Source organism: Pelophylax lessonae (assembly GCF_965119305.1).
Source record: "Pelophylax lessonae genome assembly, chromosome: 8".
Classification (NCBI taxonomy): domain Eukaryota; kingdom Metazoa; phylum Chordata; class Amphibia; order Anura; family Ranidae; genus Pelophylax; species Pelophylax lessonae.
In genome coordinates this window covers 90,302,343-90,318,974 of record NC_138775.1, presented here as the reverse complement: position 1 = coordinate 90,318,974, position 16,632 = coordinate 90,302,343, and the positions used below count along the sequence as shown (strand labels likewise).

The window sequence follows — 16,632 nt, the reverse complement described above, 5'->3', positions numbered from 1 at the left end:
GATGTGTAGATGGAATGAGGGGAAAAAGGAGGGGGGAGAGGGGGGGGGGGCTCTGCTCAATGGATGGGAGTTCCAGAAGGGGGAGGACTGAGGCTTCCCGGGAGGGGAACCTGAGGTGGAAGCGGGGGGGATCCAGTCCGCCACTGCCACCAGGGGCTCCAGGTGGTGTCAAAGGTTTTGAGGGAGGAGGTTCGCAAGGCTAATAGGTGTTCGTAGTGACCATTAAGGTGGATTTGGGTTATCACCTCCGAAGGATTGGGAGGTGACAAACTGCGCCAGTGACGTGCAATAGCTAGCGTTGAGGCTAACAATATGTGTGAGGTCAGTGTTCTTGCCTTAGGTGGGATGGCGTCAAAGCCCAACAGGAGAAGTGCTAGGGCTGGGTCGGGGCCCACCGTCGTGCCTGTGATTTGGGAGACAATGGAGAAGATTTTCTTCCAGTAGCTAGTCAGCGATTTACAAGACCAGAAGATATAGAATATGGTCCCATGTTGTCCACATCCTCTCCAACAAAGTGGAGACAAGGAAGGGTAGAACCTGGCCAGTAGTTGAGGGGTCCTATACCATCTTGTCAGGATTTTCTGGAATGTTTCCCAGTGATTAATGCAGTGGGAGGAGGAGTAGGCAAATTTAAAGGCCTGAGCCCATGTGGCAAGGGAAAATTCCCTACCTAAATCTGCTTCCCAGTGATTCATGAAGGGAGTCTTACAGAGTTGCGTTTTATGGTGGAACAGGGAGCAAAAGAGGGAAATGCCCCTCGTGTGTGGCTTTGGTTGAGTGAGGTGGTTCCAAGCTTGAAAATTAACAGTGATAGTCGGGGGGGGGGGGGTGCCTCAGTAAGAAGGAAGAGATACGGGAATGAGAGAACCTGGCCTTGGCCGGGAGACCATACTTGGTGGAGAGGGATTCAAAGGTCATCAATTGTGTGCCTGTATAAAGTTGATCAACCCAAAGAATGTCCCCTGTCTTGAGATGGTTGAGGGATAGGTGAGGGATTAGTATTTCCAGGGTTGTGATAGGTATTCTAACCTTGGTGGTATTAGAGTCTGATTGTGAGTAGGAGATCAACGACCTCCAGGCAAGGATGGAGGCTTTGGTGGGGGGTGGGAGGTTGGAGAGGTTAATCGGGATCCATGAGTCCGCCAACAGTAGGAGGGAAAGATCGGGGGTATGCGAGCAGGATGCCTCCAGTGAAGCCCAACAGGAGTGATTCGGGTCCTTAAACCAGCATGAGAGTTGGGTGAGTATAGAGGCTTTATAGTAGTCCTCAATATCGGGGAGGCCAAGGCCACCCACTCTCCTATGGAGAGAGAGGTATTTTGCAGCACATCTGGCCCGCTTTCCCTGCCACAGGAAGCATCTCATGGATGTGGACAGTCTGTTAAGTTGAGGGGCGGATAGGGGGATTGGAAGGGTCCGGAAAAGGTAGAGGATTTTGGGTAGTAGGAGCATTTTAAAGGTGGCTACTCTACCCACCCACGAAATCTCGTGTTTGGCCAGGGACGCCACATCTTTATTTAGTTGGGTCAAAAGGTGGTCCAGGTTAAGGGAGGACTTTTTGGGGGCAGTAGGTGCAAGGAAGATCCCTAAAGAGGGTACACTCTGATCCGTCCAAACGTAGGGCAAAGAGGTAGATAGGTGTTTTTTGGCCGAGGCCCCCACCCCCAGGTCGAGTATGACTGACTTGGTGAAGTTCACCTTGTAGAAGGAAACAGTACTAAATTGTTGTAGGAGGTCATGGGCAAAGGGGAGGGATACTGTCGGGTTTGATAGGGAAAGTATTATGTCATCCGCGAACAAGTTGATAATGTGGGATTGTCGGTTCAATTTGAAACCAGTGATATGCGGGTGTGAACGCACGGCTTCAGCTAGTGGTTCTATGGCTAAATTGAAGATGGACGGTGAAAGGGGGCAGCCCTGGCGGGTCCCGTTTGTAATGGGGAAAACTTTGGAGAGCATGCCGTTGGTCAAAACTTTAGCCGAGGGGCAGGAGTAAAGGGCCAGGATGGATGACATAATTGGGCCCTGGAACCCAAATTTGTGCAGTACTGCCCTGAGATACCCCCAGTGGACCCTGTCGAACGCCTTCTCCGCATCTATGGACAGAAGAAGAGAAGGCGTCCGACTGGCCCCAGCATGGTGGATCAGATTAAGCATAAGTCGTGTAGCGTCCGATGGCTGTCTGCCCTGCATAAAGCCGGACTGGTCTGGGGCAATCAAAGAAGGGAGAACACGTTGAAGTCTGAATGCTAAGAGTTTGGCATAAATTTTAACGTCAAGGTTGAGGAGGGAAATAGGGCGATAGTTGGAAGGGGAGTCTGGGGACTTGCCAGGCTTGGGGATAGTAACCACATGGGCCATCAGCATCTCCTTGGGGAAGGAGCCACTGACAGCTGCGGCTTGGAACGTCGTTAGGAGGTGTGGGGACAAAATAGGGAGGAAGGACTTGAAGTATTCCGAGGATAGGCCGTCTGGGCCCGGAGATTTGCCAAGGGGCAAGGAGCGGACCACAGCCGAGATCTCCTCGGTAGTGAAGGGTTGGTTCAGGGATTCCAATTGCGTGGAGGATAGGGAGGGAAGATGTAGCTTGGACAAAAAGGAGTCTATATTGGCGTTCGTGGGTTGGGGTGTAGAGGTGCAGGACCCTAGATTGTACAGGCAGGAGTAGTAATCAGCGAATGCATCAGCAATTGCTTGAGGGTTAGTCAGAGTATCGTGGGTATGTGGGTGGGTAAGGGACGGTATCTTGGTCTTGGTTCTACGGGCTTTCAGGCGGTTAGCCAAGAGCTTGCCAGCCTTATTGTTGTTGGCGTAGTAGTTAAGCTTCAGCGTGCGCATGTAGCGGTCATGTTGGGAGGACAAAAGTTCCTTAAGTGAGTTGCGAAGGTTAGAAAGTTTGTCGGCCAAGGCAGGGGAAGGGGAGGATTGATTCTGGGCATCAAGGGCACGGATATCTGTAAGGAGGGTATCAAGTCTGGAGCGGAAGGACTTATGGAGCCTGGAGTTCAATTTCAGGAGGATACCCCTAATAAATGCCTTGTGGGCGCACCAATTATTAAGGGGGCTCATGTCTGAGGGTAAGTTTAGGGAAAAGAACTGCTGTAGGTGTTGGGAGACCTCATCGCGAGTGGCGGGATCATGGAAGAGAGATGCGTTGCATCTCCACACTCTTGCTAGGGAGAGGGAGTTACTATCCTCGAGTGTGAGGGAAATAGGGGCATGATCCGACCACACGATGTCGTGAATAGAAGAGTCAGAGACTCTTTGTAGTAACCATTTGTCCACTAGGAAGTAATCTAGACGGGAGTAGGAATTGTGACTCGGGGAGTAGTAAGTGTACGACCTATCTGTGGAATTTAGACAACGCCAGGCATCGTACAAATCCTCAGACTCAAGCAGGTCCGCCAAGGCGGCGGGCCTCCTGTTGTGAGAGGAGGAGGTGTCGAGGTCTGGGGTGACAGGCGCATTCAAATCCCCACATAATAACAGGTTACCATAGTTGGAGAGGGAAACTTTCTTTAACAAATTACGCAGAAATTTCTTTTGACGCATGTTAGGGGCATATGCAACTACCAAAGTGAAAGGCATGTTATTAATGACACATTTCAAAACAATATACCGACCGTTCGTATCAATGGTAGAATCTGTGAGGGTGAACGTAACAGTGTCTCTTATCGCTATGAGAACTCCTCTCTTCTTCTCTGCGGCGGAGGCTCGGAATACATGGGGGAAGGCTGGGTGGGAGCATTTCGGAGATGTCTGGCTGTTGAAGTGCGTTTCCTGAACTGCAAGGACATCCGCATGGAGGTCTAGAGCTTCCTGCCAGAGGGATCTCCTCTTTTCCGGGTGGTTGAGACCACGGGCATTTATCGAAACAAATTTAACCCCCATGGGGAGAAGCCAACAAAAGATTTAGCAGCCAAAGGTGGTGGAAAACATCTACTTGCAGCAGGCCAATAGTTCGCAGAGCACAGGCAGGCCGGTCCGAGGGGTAGTAGTGGATCAGAAGGGTGGCAGTCCAGTAGTGACGGGGTATGAGCAGAGCTACAGTCCAGGAGATAGGGACAATAGGTAGAGCACAGTCAGCAAAAGGGAGGGTGGTACAAGAACTGTGGTGGGTGGGATACAGGCGCGGGAGCAAGGGGTAGCCATAATGACCTTGTATGGTACATCCAAAAAAGATTAGGAACAACCAAAAAAGGGGTAAAAAAGTGGCCCCAGTGAGGCCAGAGCAGTAATCACTGCGAGCAGCGGGGGGAAACGGGTACATCAACAAGTACCCGCAAAACACTCAGGATTCAGGTCGGTGGTGAGAGGAAGGAAGCATTCCTGGTTCCCTTGGTTTGCTTGGGCGGTTTCTTGTAGGAGACTGTGTGCCATTCTTGGCGGAGATATTCTGGAGAAGGAGCAACAAAGTTGTCGCGGGCAGGTTGCTCTTCAGGCAGAATGTTCCAGGTCCGCAATAGGCGGATGCCGTCTTCTAGGGAGGAAACATAATGTCTCGAGCCCTCACGGGTTATTTCAAGCTTCGCCGGGTACTTCCAGCGGTAAACAAGCTGGTGGTTCCGCAATGCCTTCGTGATAGATGAGAGGTTGCGGCGCCTCTGCAGGGTAAACTGGGAGAGGTCTGGCAGGACTTGGAGATTCGCAGCCTGGGGGGGTAGTTCCGTGCGTTTGCGGAAAGCTGAGAGGAGATGTTCCTTAACTTGGAAAAAGTGGACACGCAGCAGCACGTCACGGGGAATCTCAGAAGGCAGAAAAGAGGGTTTGGGTACTCTATGGATCCTATCAATCGTGAGATCCGCATTGGAGAGGGATGGGAGTAAGGCTAGGAAGAGGTCCTTGGCAAAATGTGGGAGTTGGTGAGGCAGGATGGTCTCCGGGACTCCCCTAATTTTCAGGTTATTCCTGCGGGACCTATCTTCTAAGTCTGCGATCTTTGCTTGCATGGAGGAGATGATGTTATGGTGAGAGGCATGAGAGTCCACTAAGGTGTTGAAGGAAGAGGTGAATTCTCCCATATGCTGCTCAACAAGGTTAACCCTTTCACCAAGGTGGGAGATGTCTGCCTTGCATTCTCTAATACAGGATTGCATGTCCAGCTGGATGGATGATCTGAGGGTTCTCAACATGTCCAGCATGAGGGTCACTGAGAGAGGCTGGTCAGATGGGGTGAAGTTGCCAAAGGGATCCGGGGAGGGGGCCGCAACCGTGTCCATAGGGGATGAGTAGGCCTCATGGAGCTGGTGGTCAAACCGCGGCCTAGATTTGGCCGGGCTCCTCGATGTAGGGGAAGACGGCAAAGACGTGGGGGAAGGAGAGGAGGGCAGAAGACTTGCCTGGAGTTGAGGATGACGTTGCTCCTGGTCCGGTCCGTCCATGGATGGATGCGCCTGTGAAGTCTGAGGCGGAGGGCCGGCCGCAGCGCCATCTTGGCAGCGATCGCGCTGCATGGGAGAGAAGAAGGTGGACAGCTTCGGTATGTGCAGCGGATCGAGGCGGCGTCTCCACATAGCAGGAGTCCCGGTAAGAGGAGGGTGTCAGGCAGCAGCAGCTGGCGTGGAGATCGGGAGCTGGAGGCTTGATATGTGCCGATATGGTCCTGAGTGGAGCGGAGCTCAGAGACTATGCGGCCATGCTAGATGGCGGTCGCCACGCCCCTCCTCCCAATACCTTTATTTAGTATGTTCTTAAAGCATTCCCATTTTCCTCCGTGTTCTTTGTTCCTAGGATTTTATCCCATTTTATATCGTCTAACAAAGAGCGTAGTTAAGGGAAGTTGGCTCTTTTGAAATTCCATCTCCTTGTATTACCCTAGTGTTTCCTATTTCTGTGAATTATATTGAAACTAATTCACCTATGGTCACTGTTTGCTAAGTTGCCCTGTATTTCTACATCCTTGATCAGGTCTGTAATGTTAGTAATCAGTAGGTAGTAACGCATTTCTTGTCAGTGCGTTCACATCTGACCTATGAAATTGTCCTGCAAAACAACTAGAAAATGGTGAGCCTTAGATGAATGCGTGGCTCCTTATGCCCAGTCAATATCAGGATAAATAAAATCCCCCATTATATTGACATTTACCATCCTTGCTGCCATTCCAAGCTGTGATAGGAGGTCCAATTCTCCTCCTTCCTCCCTCTAGTTAAGGGGGGGGGGGGCCTATACGCCCAATATTACTTTCCTCGTAGTACCTTCCCTTTGAAGCTCTACCCTTAGGGATTCTACCTCCTCCCTAGCTCTATTCGTGATATTGTTCCTCATATTCACTTGCACATTGATCTTGATATACAGGCATACCCCTCCCCCATTTTTACCCTCTCTATCTCTGCTAAAAAGGGAATACCCCTGAATGGCTGCCAGCCAATTATGAGAGCTGTCAAACCAAGTCTCCAAAATTCCCACATAATCAAAATCCTCCTCATACATTAGCAGCTCCAGTTCTCTCATCTTGTTGGTCAGACTTCTAGACTTCTAGACTTCTCGTAATTTTGTTTGGTTGCATACTATATCCTTGTTAGATTTTATAAGGCTGCACTTTTGATTTTTCAGCCTACCTACCTTGGGTTTTGGATCTCTGGTCACCCTATCGCTAATGCCCCCAATAATGCCAGCTGAACCTTGCTCCCCGCTGACTAATTCTACATGTTGACCCTCCCCCCATCACCTAGTTTAAAAGCCCCTCTAATTTTTCAGCCATCTTCTCTCCCCGTACGGCTGAACCTACCCCATTTAGGTGCAGTCCATCCCTACTTAAGAGCCAGTAGCTGACTGAGAAGTCGGCTCAGTTCTCCAGGAACCCGAACCCCTCCTTTTTACACCAGCTCCTTACCAACTTGTTAACTTCCCTAATCTCCCACTGCCTCTCTGGCATGGCTCGAGATACAGGTAGTATTTCTGAGAATACTACCTTGGAGGTCCTACTCCTTAGTTTAGTTCCTAAGTCCCTGAAATCATTTTTTTTGGGAATCTCCATCTCCCTCTAACTTTTTAATTGGTACCCACGTGTACCATGACAGCTGGGTCCTCCTCAGCCCCACCCAATAATCTGTCTGCCAGATCCGTGATGTGCCAAACCCGAGCGCCCGGTAAACAAACAGTTCAGCGCTTATGGTCTTTTTGACAGATTGCCCTCTCTGTCCTTCTAAAAATTGAGTCCCCTACCACCAGAACCTGTCTTTTCTTACCCTTAGCCTCGCTCCTGCCCTCACTGGAGGAGTTCTTCCCCTGGCATCTAAGGGGCGTCACTCTGCTCCAGCAATGCTGGTCCCTTACTGGTTTCCCCAACATCACGCAACAGGGCATATTTATTGGGATGTTCCAGCCCAGGACCAGCCTCCTTGACTCTTTCCCCTCTATTCTTCCTAACTGTCACCCAACTACTCTGCTCTTGTGCCTGCAAGCATGGATCTCCACCTGCCTCTGTGCTGGCCCCTGCCGGCACCTGCCGGATACGTTCCCAGCTCTCCTTTAGTATGGAGATTCTTCTCAGTGTTGCCAGTTGCTTCCCTAGATTCAGGACCTGAGCTTCCAGGGAAGCAACTTGCTTACATTTTTGCACAGCTCTATTCATCCTCGATAGGATGATGGAGAAACGCATACATGTCACAAGATGTACACTGAGTAGCATCTCCACACCTGCCGGGCATCGTACTCACTAATTTAATGGGGATTGGGAATTTAATTCTGTCCCTATTAGCTGTTTACTAGCTTCCTGACTCTAATTTATCAGCACACAGTTACTCCTCAGTCACACACAGTTACAAAGCAGTATTCAACACTACACAGTTACTCGCAACACTCAGGTACTTGCAACACTCAGGTACTTCCAACACTCAGGTACTCGCAATATTCAGATACTCGCAATACCCACACTACCCAGGTACTCACAATACTCAGGTACTCACAATACACCCTCCTCAGTCAGCGTCCCAACTACACACAGTTAGTCTTCACAGTCTCAGTCTTTTTTACTAGTTTATGTCTTTGTGCGCCTGCTCAGACGCCCCTGTAAACTGACACTTGCAGCGCTTGTCAGCGGATTCCTTCTCCCTCAGTCAGCCTGCTTCTCTGCTTCTCTGCTCTGCTTTGCCTGTCACAATCCCACACTCCCCCGCTCAGCAATATCACTTAGCCACTGCCCAATTTAGCTTTTCCCATCTTGGTCTCCTGGTCCACCTGTCACTCCCGCCGCACTTGATCCCTGGGTCGCCTGCCACCTCTCTTTGTCCCCTAGTCACCCAGGGCCATTGCCTCTCGCGATTCACTTCTTGCCCCCCCCCCCAGTCACCACCACCTCTCAGTCTCGGTGGGGGGGGGGGTCTGGTCAGCGGGAGCACTCACTGAGCAGCTCTCACTCCACACCAGTGACAGCAATTCCGCCCTCCTCTCTGCAAGTAACAGCACCACCTGCTGGACAAGTGAAGCCGAACCCTGCTTGGATAATTAACACCCCCTGTGTATATTAACACCCCTTGTTGTGACCGCTCTTGAAAAACATCAATTGATGTCTACTGGCACATCCGCCGCAGAGTCTCCCACCAATTTCAGCTCTTACAAAGCTGTTGCCACCTTGTCTCTCTTCACTTCCTCTAGAAGGGCTTCTTTAAAGGGTAACTCCACTTTCCTTTTTAATCTGCAGGACTGTAATTTTCCAGAATGCCCCCCTGAAACATCATTTCCTGCTTGAGTGATTAGCTCACTGACTTTCCCAGAAGTCTGCACGAAGATACAATTCAGATTTTTGACATCTACTGCAACATAAATTTAATTATTGGTAAGATACACAATAGGAAATCACGTCTAAGGGGTTGCTGACCCTGCCACTTCCCTCAGAGTCCTGCAGGTGCAGCAGCTGGTTGATAATTATGAAACCACTTCCATTAGACTCACTCAGCACGTGGGCTGGGTATTGTTGGTCTGCAGGCATCTGCCAATGATACAGTACGTAGGAGCACTTCAGAGTTGGGTCTAATTTTCAAACTATAGTCTTCTGGAACACAACCGCAAGGTGACGTGTCTTGCCAGCTGCATTAATGATGCATCCACCATCAGAGGAGACTGCAGCAGGTTGACCTTTAGCTTTTCAGGGTATACAGTTTTGACAACCTGTTTATACAGGCCTTTTTCTCTGACTGCTTCCATTCTTCCCGGATTAACTCCTCCAGTTGTTCAGTGAAGGGAAATTAGTACTTTCTAACCTTGTGGAGAGTTTCCTCCACTTCACTCCAGTCAATTGCGTCCCTAACTGCCCTTGCAAAAGGCTCTTTTGGGCAATCATCAAATCTTGTGGCCCCTTTAATGCCTTTTTTCTTCCGACAAGCTTTCTAATTTGCACACCACTTACTGGCTCTGGTTGGAAGTGCTAGGCAATTCAGCCCCTACCTAGGAAGAACAGGCTTCATGTATCAACTCCTTGGCCAATTCTTTAATCAAGACGGCTACTTTCCAGACATCCCCTTCTTTGTCAGTTGTCGCTTCCTTCAAGCGGACTTGACATACTAGTTTGTCAGGCAATGACTTTCCACCACAAACGCCGCAACCATTAGGGCTGGTAACCTGTGGGGTTTGTAAACAGGGAACAATAATAACGAAGGGCGAGATGATGAGCTTTATCAACGTTGCCTGGATGTCTGCGCCTAAATGGTAAATGTTCTGGCTTTTAGAAAGCTCTCTCCATCTTGAGGTCCTTGCAGGGCTGTATTCTACTTGTTCCAGGCAGACGTGACCTATTAGCTTGGCAAGCAATGACTCTCCACCGCAAATGTAGCAACTATTAGGGCTGGTAGCCTGTGATGTTTTTAAACGGTAAGCAATGATAATAGGTGGTGAGATGATGACCTTGATCAACATTGCCTGGATGTCTGCTCTTAGATGACGACTTATCTTGACCTTTTGAGGGCTTCCTTCATCTTGTGGTCCTTACAGGGCTGAAGGTATTGACTTTCTTTTTCTCAATCTTCACTACTTACCTAATCCCTATACCTTTAAAGAAGGGGCGGGGAACCTTTTTTCTGCCAAGGGCCATTTGGGTATTTATAAAATCATTCGGGGGCCGTACAAACTTATCAACTTAAACATGTGCCTGTTATATTTGGTCAAAAATTGAATTAACTTGCCCCTAATGTGATGGCTGCAACTGCTTCTCTTTGGTGAGGTGTGTGATGTTAGCTGGTATTGATGATGTTACTACTCGCAACTGGTTTTCCAGGTTTGCGTCGGTCAGTCTGGAGCGCAGTTGACTTTGTGGTGGTAAGTTTTGAAAAGAACTGCTGGCGGGTAATGCTGGTGGGTATAGCTGGCTGGAACTGCTGGTGGGTACAGCTGGCTGGTACTGCTGTGGGTACTGCTGGCTCAGGCTGGTACTGCTGGCTCAGGCTGGTACTGCTGGCTTGTACTATGCTGTGGGTACTGCTGGCTGGTACTGCTGGCTCAGGCTGGTACTGCTGTGGGTATTGCTGATTCAGGCTGGTACTGTGCTGTAGGTACTGCCTTGGGTACTGCTGGCTCAGGCTGGTACTGCTGGCTGGTACTGCTGTGGGTACTGTGCTGTAGGTACTGCTGGCTGGTACTTTTGTGGGTACTGCTGACTCTGGCTGGTACTGCCTTGGGTACTGCTGACTCTGGCTGGTTCTGCTGTGGGTACTGCTGGCTCTGGCTGGTACTGCTGGCTCTGGCTTATACTGCTGTGGGTACTGCTGGCTCTGGCTTGTACTGCTGGCTCTGGCTGGTACTGCTTTGTGTGCTGCTGGCGGTAAATGCTGGCTAGCAGCGGCGCCGCCCTGGAGGAAGAGGCAATGTTTCCTGTATTGGTCACAGGCGGAGTGCATTTGATAGAACTATACAGGAAGCATTGGCGCCGTTCTGACAGATCAGCTGAGAGACACAGACTGAGCTGCCCGGTGGGCCAGACCAAATGACTTTGAGGGCCGCATATGGCCCCCGGGACGTAGGTTCCCCACCCCTGCTTTAAAGCAATGGGTGGTCTGACTGGGCAGGGTTCCCCATAGAAACAGAGCAAAGCAGCAGACTGAAATGAAAAACAGCATAACACAGTGATCCCAGAGCAAGCATTGAGAAGGGGATAGGAAGAGCCAAGGTGAAATATCATAAACAGCACAGTGATCCTAGAGCAACACTGAGAAGGAGATAGGAAAAGCTCAGGTGAATGCCATAAACATACCTGCAAACAATGACCACATAAGCATCCAGCATGCATAAGTAGAGAGCTCCAACATGTGTTGCCCAAAAATGCCATAAAACCATTTAAAACTATCACATTTTGCCATTAGTGATGATATCAGTGCCTGAGCATGCTCTGATCGCCATCTTGGAAAAGGGCTAACCAGGAAACAGGTCACAGGAGCCACATCACTTCCTGCTTTTTATGCTCGGAGTGTACTTGCACTGCTGCAGCCATCTTGGAAATGACAAACACCCACAAAAAAGTGAAAAGAGGTGAAAAGCATATGGAAAGCAAAGGGAAAACGTTGTCACTTACGTCAAAGCTTGTTTACCTGCTTGCCGACCACCCGCTTCATATATACTGTGGCAGGCTGGCTCAGCTGCGTGAATCGCCGTACCCCATTAACCAGCGGGGAAGCTAATTCACGAGGCCAGTGGTAGCGATTGCCACCGGGCACCCGCAATCGCTCCCCGTGGAGAGAGAACAGCGGTCTGCTGTTGTAAACACAGCAAACCGTTGTTCTCTCAGGAATCAGTACAGAGCGCCTGTGATCCTCCTATTTAGGATCACAGGTCTCTGTGTTGATTCCACAAACCCATCCTCCTCACAGTTAGAAAACAACCTCTAGGCATACACTTAACCCTTTGATCACACGTGAGTGAACCCCTTCCCTGCCAGTGTCATTATTACAGTAACAGTGCATATGTTTAGCAGTGATTACTGTAGTAATTTCACTGGTCCCCCCCCCCCCAAATGTAAAAAAAGTCAGTTAGGGGTCCGATCTGTCAGCCGCATTGTCGCTGATCGCCGCCATTACTAGTAAAAAAATGTATAAAATAAAAATGACATAAATCTTTCCCCTAGTTTGTAGACGCAATAACTTTTGCGCAAACCAATCAAAATGTGGTTTTTGGAATTTTTTTTTACTAAAAATATCTAGCAAAATACAAATTGGCCTAAAATGATGAAAAAATTCGATTTTCATTTTTTTTTTATTGGGAATTTTATGTAGCAGAAAGTGAAACATATTTATTTATTTTTTTTTTTTAGAATTGTCGCTATTTTTTTGTTTATAGCGCAAATAATAAAAAACGCATAGGTGATCAAATACCACCAAAAGAAAGCTCTATTTGTGGGGAAAAAAAGAACATAAATTTTATCTGGGTACAGCATTGCATGGCTGCACAGTTGTCCGTTAAAGTAACGCAGTGCCGAATCGCAAAAATCACAAAAAATGGCCTGGTCATTAAGGGGGTAAAACCTTCTGGTCTAGAAGTGATTAAAGCTTTCTTTGACAGGCCTGCTCCGCCAAAATGGCGTTCCAACCATATAGCTCATGTAGAGGCTGTAGTGGAAGGACTTCCACCCAGGAGAGGCTAAACTTGGCTGGGGCGACAAACGGTAAGGGATACCTTGCGACTCCAGTCCTGTTCAGGTGAGGACAAAAAGGAGAATGCGGCGAGCCGGGTCTGTCTTTGATTTATAGTTAACCAGTCCTATCAGGTTGAGGGGGCAGAGCCAAAACCCATTGTATGCTACCATGATGCACCAGGAAATAGACATTAATGATATATTGAATTCCCCCCATTATATTTAGGCAATGGATGACCCAGCCTCCTTTCTATAAAGGGGTGAGCTTACAGTAACCATATTTTCACTATGTAAATAAAAAATTTAAAAAAGTGCAACAATTCAAATAGATCATACAATAATATTCCCACTCCTTGCAATCTGTGTATAATAACATTTGACTAAAAGCCACAACACAATATTTTAATAATAACGTGCAAATAATGTCCATATATGATCCTCCGTGGAAAGAAACGAAGCATGCATCAAAAGTCCTCAGAACATTTTTCCTGCTTTCGAGTGTATGAAATAAGGAACCTCCACCTTCTTTACTGCTAAGCTTATAGATGGATGATGAAGAGAGATAACACCGCTCAGGCTAGTCAAAGTCCATGATTCAAGGTGGGTGCTGAACCTCGGCTCGCCGCCAGGAGAAGCATGAAAGAAGAAAAAGGTTGCACACCACCACGGAATCCAATGAAGAAAAGTTCCTTTATTCACATAAATGGTAAAAGGTACAGCAGGGAAGGACAGTAGACGCGTTTCACACAACTGCTACGTGCTTGTTCACTACTACTAGTAAACAAGCACGTAGCAGTCATGTAAAACATGTCAACTGTCCTACCCTGCTGTACAGTGGTGTATTTTGGTTTTGTGCTGCCCTAGGCAAGACTAAAATTGGGCGCCCCCCCTCCTATGTAAATTTGTCCCACTCCTTTTTTAATGGATGTGACACCCTCCAAAATGGAAGGACTACAAGTCCCAGCATGAACCCCTGAGATCTCCCGAGGGGGGGGGGGGGGTGAGGGAGGGTGGGAGAGAGAAAAGGGTGAGGGAGAGAGAGGGGGGTGGGTGAGGGAGGGAGCGAGAGAGGGGGGATGAGAGAAAGAGGGGGAGAGAGAGGCAGTGATGAAAGAGAGAGGGGGGTGAGAGAGAGAGGGGAGGGAATCAAAGAGTGAGAGAGAGAGGGGGATAATTGAGAGAGGGGGTGAGAGAGAGAGGGGGGATGAGAGAGAGAGGGGGGTGAGAGAGAGAGGGTTGAGAGAGGGGGATGAGAGAGAGATGGGGGATGAGAGAGGGGGGATGAGAGAGGGGGGTGAGAGAGAGGGGGGATGAGAGAGATAGAGGGGGATGAGAGAGAGAGAGGGGGGGATGAGAGAGAGGAGGGGTGAGAGAGGTGGCTCTAGCAACCAGTGGCCAATAGAGTCTCAGGTGGAGGGGGGGTAGCTTTTTTGCTGCCCCCTTGCAAAGTGCCGCCCTAGGCCTGGGCCTTGTTCGCCTAGGCCAAAATTCAGCACTGCTGCTGTATCTTGTACCACTTATGTGAATAAAGAAACTTTCTTCATTGGATTCCGTGGTGGTGTGCGACCATTTTCTTTTTTTCAAGCTTATAGATGGGACCTCTAAATGACAGAAGGTCATAAGCATTCAAGATGCAAGCACATCATAATTTAGCCAATCCAACAGAATCCCTCTCAGATTATCCTCAGGAAGCCCCAGGAGATAAAGGATGAACAGTTCCCAATAAACACCAGAAGGAATGGTTCCTGACAATGACAGGCATAATAAAGCAAAAGAAAATAGACATAATGTAAGCGGTATCCATATTTTTGCGCCAATGAATAAAAGGCATTAATGTCAGAATACTGCCATGTGGCACAGACGGTCAAGCACTTCCATCTAGTCATGAGGACGTCAATACAGGGAGGGTGTGTGGAGCTGAACATCTGGCGCATTGCGTCGCCATCGGGACTTCTTCAGAGAAGAGCATACATGTGCTGAGCTTGTTATGACTGTATGAGTTTGGTAGATTTTAGCTACCTTGTGTTTGATATAAAATTAAGATAATTGTATGTCTGTTTTATTTTTATTTTTTCAGGTCCTGTAACTGATAATGCATGGCTGTTGTACTGTTTACTGAATACTGTATATGTTATTAAGAGGTAATCAACGCAGCACATGAGAATCTGATGGTTCCCTGTATCTCCAAGTTTGGATGTTTTTTTAGATAGCAAAATAACACCTTGCTCCTCAAGACTTTACTAACAGCAATCATCCCTTTTATCTCTAAAAAGGGCAATGGGGCTATTAAGCTAAATAATGGAATGTACCATTTGGAAGTTCCCATGTTTATTTATTACAACATGAGCACATGTGGACACAAAGCCACTTCTCTATTCCCAGAAAGGGGTTACAACACACAGGAAAAGAGTCAGGCACGTCTTTCTCACACATAGAGAAGCACTCACAGACATTGGGCGAACGCAGGATTTAGTAGGGAGATTTTATTTACATTAAGGCAGCCAATGAAGAACCCGGGACCTTGAGATGAAAACAGGTAACAAGAAAACAATATGTAGAGGATTTATCTGTGAGACAATATAATGGATAAAAGAAATTGCCAGTCTATAGAGGAGGCAGGAAGTCACTTATTCATTCCCTACAGTAACGTGACTATAAAACTGGCAAGTTGTCACTTCAAAATGGTTTCATCAACTGCATGGGGATAATATGTTCTTTCCAGAAAATAAGAATTGTTCTATGGCTAGTAATGTTGGATTTTATGTCTATATTGCAAGTAGGACAGAATAATTGGGTGTCTATTTATAAAGGTTTTCAGATAAGATCTACACAATCCGGGATTAATACAGTTTCCCCCATGTAGAAAAATGTGTGAATCCTGGGTGAAAGTTGTATGAATGTATGTTTGTATGAATGAATGCAAATTGTATGAATGTAAAGTATTACGAAAATCTTTTTAACAGACCCCAGTAGGAATTTTAAGGAATATATTGTAATTGCAGAGATTATGTTTTGCTGAACAGTCTCATGCCTTTTTTGGGGGATTTCAGTGATAAGATTCCTTTGTAGAGTTCCAAGCTCTACCACCATCTCATTGTCTGTACCTTAGCGTAAAATCCAACAGGAAAAGTGAGATTGCATAAAAAGTCTAAGTAGGTGGTTAGAACAGGAAACCAAAGTTCAGAGATTTCTCAGACAAGATAATGTGCGATTTTGCTGCCAGCGTTTATCTAAAACTGAATGGATAGATTTCTAGTATGGATCCTGTAATGTATTATTACCATGAGTTGTACTATATGTATTAAGGTATATATATTAATGTAATAATATAATGAGTCTTTTTTATAGTGGGGAATACTTGGCGCACGTTGAAGCTTGAAGGCCAACTCTTGGTATATATACAAAAAAAAACCCTCTTGCAGTGGGCCCCCCTTCCCCGAACTGCAAGGGTTAAATGCTCATTATGTCTAGGGGTAGGGGATTAAGAAGAAATACTTCTTCACCTCTGCAGGGTTCCTCCAGCACTGGGCCTGGTTCCCCACTTCTGCTCTGTAGGCTGAAACTGACTGTGATCGCACTACAGCCTCCTTAATTTACAGTACGGGGTCATTTCTCTGTATTGTACATGATGATGCAGAGTCTTTGCCCACAGACCAGAGCTTCAAGCAGAGGAGGTGCACCCCGGAGATGGCTGGGGCAAAGAGACAGGTAAGTAATACAGGCAGCATTGTACCTTGCTAGACATATGTAGCATTTAACCCTTATAGTGTGGTGTCCCAAGCTGCACAGCTACTGGACTGAAGTTGTTTCCACGCTGAATACTGTTTTCTTGGTTATTGTCCCCCTTAGCCCTATACACTGTCTGCTAGGTATACTCGAGGATGTGGTACCTGAGGAGGGGACTAGGTTAGCCCTCTCAAGGGCACTCTTTCAGACCAGGAGGGTGATTCTCCTGGGCTGGAAATTGGCGACTGCCCCCTCGGCGAAACCATGGGTGACACATATGGGAAGGATGCTCCTTATATTTATCAACACAGGGGCCGACTCTCTAAATTTGATAAGTTATGGTCCCCATG

The 16,632-nt window shown here is 47.8% G+C and overlaps 2 protein-coding genes across 2 annotated transcripts in view; one reads left to right on the top strand and one right to left on the bottom strand.

Annotated features, from left to right (window-relative positions):
- IFT27 (intraflagellar transport 27) overlaps positions 1–16,632 on the bottom strand; it is a 553,630-nt gene that overhangs the window by 531,824 nt on the left and 5,174 nt on the right. The window lies entirely within an intron of this gene.
- CSF2RB (colony stimulating factor 2 receptor subunit beta) overlaps positions 14,960–16,632 on the top strand; it is a 101,903-nt gene continuing 100,230 nt past the window's right edge. The window contains exon 1 of the mRNA XM_082265495.1: positions 14,960–15,092. The gene's annotated coding sequence lies outside the window, so the exon portion shown is untranslated. The remainder of the gene's footprint in view (positions 15,093–16,632) is intronic.